We start from the raw sequence: 3,141 nt of genomic DNA, 5'->3' as shown, positions 1-3,141 counted from the left end.
TTTTGTAAAATTTTGACCATCCATGTATGTATAAAGTTATCTTTTTATGCTGTAACAAGTTACTATAAACTTAGTAGCTTAAAACAACAGAAATTTATTATTTGACATTTATGGAAATCAAAAGCCTGAAATGGGTCTCATTAGGCTACAATAAAGGTGTTGTTAGGTCTGTGTTTCTTTCTGGAGTCTCTAGGAAAGAAATCTGTTTCCTTGCCTTTTTCAGCTCTTAGAGGCTGCCTGCATTCTTTTGCTAAATCCTCACAATGATCGCCCCCTCTCTGCGGGAGAGTTTAGATTGTATTACAGTTTTGAGGAGGCAGTATTGCACTTCTACTTCCCTGCTTATGTTCTTTCTGATCCTGTCGAGGGAACAAAAGATCAGAGATTGAAATGTGAGCTCTATTAGTGAGAAAGTCTAGGTTGAAGAATGTGACAAAGACGAACTCCCTAATACTTAAGACCAGACTTAGGCAAAGTTTCCCACTCAGCCCCAAGTGGTGCTGGAAATCGCACATGGAAATCTGCCCTTACAGTACTCTTAACCTGCAGGAGTGTATTAGAACACTTACTCTTACTCTCATGTCAGGCTGATTCCCAAGAAACATCAGGACTGGAGTCTACACTATTTGGCAGTTCCCCTCTAGATTTATCAGCAGGTAACTTTGCCCCTGTGGAAAGAAGTAAGAGGAGAGCCAGTAAAAACCACTCCTCATGGAAACCACAGCAGTGAGTTTCAAACATTCCTCTCTGCTGTCCAGCAGACTAGTCATTTCAATAAACATCCAAATCAGCCAATTCATTAAAAATACCAAAACCAGCTGTGGATTAAGACAGACAAAACATTTACCTTTAAATAAAATACAAATTTTTAGAAATGTATTAAAGTCAGTTGTAAAACCTGGTAACATTATATGTAGTTTAACTGTCTCAAAGTAAAAATTTCTCCTCATGGAAACCATAGCACTGAGTTGGAAACATCTCAAATTATGTTAGGAAATAGATGCAACATATACCAGTAAATTGAATTGTAGGAAGTAATTCTCCAAATAATCGAATCCACCGTTTCTTCACATTTAAATTTCAAACTATTTATTTTGATACAAGCTGCCTTACGTATTTTAGAATAAATAAAATCTTGTTTTAAATTACGCAAATGCTTAAGAGAACAATAATTATCTGACTATAAATATGTTAAAAATATCATTTTTCTTTATACTAAGATCTATAAATTGCAAAGTATGTTTCCATGGGAACATATTATCTATGGTTAACGTGAGTTTTAGAGAGGCTTTTTACTTTAGAACTTTCTTTAGAATTATGTGCTCTTCGAGATCAGGGATGGAACTGGGCTAACCATTATAAAATATATCACCATGCATTCCTTGGGAGCGCTGCAAAAGTTTGTTGAGGTAAAAAAGATAAGCAGGAAATTATTTCCACTTGGTTGGAGCCAGACTTCCTAAGTTCAAATCCCCTTACTACAATGTGCTAATATTGCATGACTTTAGGCCAGTTACTTAATATTTCTGTGCCTCATTCTCTTCAAGATGTAGAAGGATTATAATAACAGAACCTTCCATAGGTTTGTTGTAAAAGTTAAGTTTAATGTGTAAAACCCATAGAATAGCAGCTGGCAAATTGTAGGCTATTATAATAAGTGTTCATAGTAAAAGAAATGGAGACTCAGAGACTTGTCTCATGTCACAGGATTAGAAAAATCCAGGACTTCAGCCCAGTATTCTGATTAATTCTGGCTCAGTATTTAATACGCCAAAATTATCTTTGTGATATATATTCATGGGACTTAAACATTCCAATTTTAGAGCTAGATGTTTGGATATGGTTGAAGATGTTCCTATAGTGAAATTCTTACGATATCCGGTGTTGTGGGGTTATCCATTTTTTAAAATACAAATGCATAATTTGACTTCTGATGCCTTGATTTTCTCAGGATTCCCACAGGATTCCACTGGGATTCTTATCTGTTTTTCAGGTTGCAATGTGGCCCCTCTTCTGCCTTCACTTTATCACTATTGCTAATTTTTCTTGTGCATCTGCATCCTGATATTTTCCATTGCATGATTTGTTTCAAATTTGTACAAAAATCTTCCCTTAATTCTCCAATAAACCTAATAAAAGATTGTGATGGGATGTAATCTTTTCTTAAATTTTTGAGTATATTTCAGAAGAATTTTAGCATGGAACAGGTAATAATTTAAAATTTAATATAAGACTTTTTTTGTTGGCCCCGGACTACTCTCTCCTTACAGAAAACTTGTTCCCATCTTTTCTCTCCCTGCTGTGCCAGGAAGCTCAACATTCTGGTTTCTTTTGCTTGCCAAACAGAGAGCAAAATTAGCTCACCTCAGAACTACCACTTTTCATTATACATCATTAAAGAAAATAATTATTAATGTCATAAATTAAATTTGTGTGCTGGGCCCGGTGGCTCACGCCTGTAATCCCAGAACTTTGGGAGGCCAAGGCGGGTGGATCACGAGGTCAAGAGATCGAGACCATCCTGGTCAACATGGTGAAACCCCATCTCTACTAAAAAAAATACAAAAAATCAGCTGGGCATGGTGGCACGTGCCTGTAACCCCAGCTACTCAGGAGGCTGAGGCAGGAGAATTGCCTGAACCCAGGAGGCGGAGGTTGCGGTGAGCCGAGATCGCGCCATTGCACACCAGCCTGGGTAACGAGAGCGAAACTCCGTCTCAAATAAATAAATAAATAAATTAATTAATTAAATTTGTTCTTGAAACCTTAAGCATAATCATGATAGATGATCTTTTCCCTATTGAAAATTAACTTTAAAGTATATTTTTTTATTGAATATAGATTTTTATGGTTATTGATCATTTATCTATATAGTTACAGAGTAATATGAAGCAATTTTAATATGAGACAGTCAAACCGTGGTATTGTAGTATGGCAACCAGACTGAAGAAAACTAAGATTTATCAAATGGTTTTTTACAAGGGTGAAATATGTTTTAATCTGAAAGAAATGTTTATGTACAGAAAAGACTATGTAGAGTCTAGTTAAGCTACCATTGTTTTTAACAGATCATAAAAATTTAAATTCAACTAAAAAAATCATTAGTCTATTTATGTTACTTATAACAGTAATTACATCCCT

Source organism: Sapajus apella, unplaced genomic scaffold, assembly GCF_009761245.1.
Source record: "Sapajus apella isolate SASKATOON/1434 unplaced genomic scaffold, GSC_monkey_1.0 scaffold30, whole genome shotgun sequence".
NCBI lineage: Eukaryota > Metazoa > Chordata > Mammalia > Primates > Cebidae > Sapajus > Sapajus apella.
The sequence above is the reverse complement of the archived record's forward strand: the minus strand, read 5'-3'. Positions refer to the sequence as shown.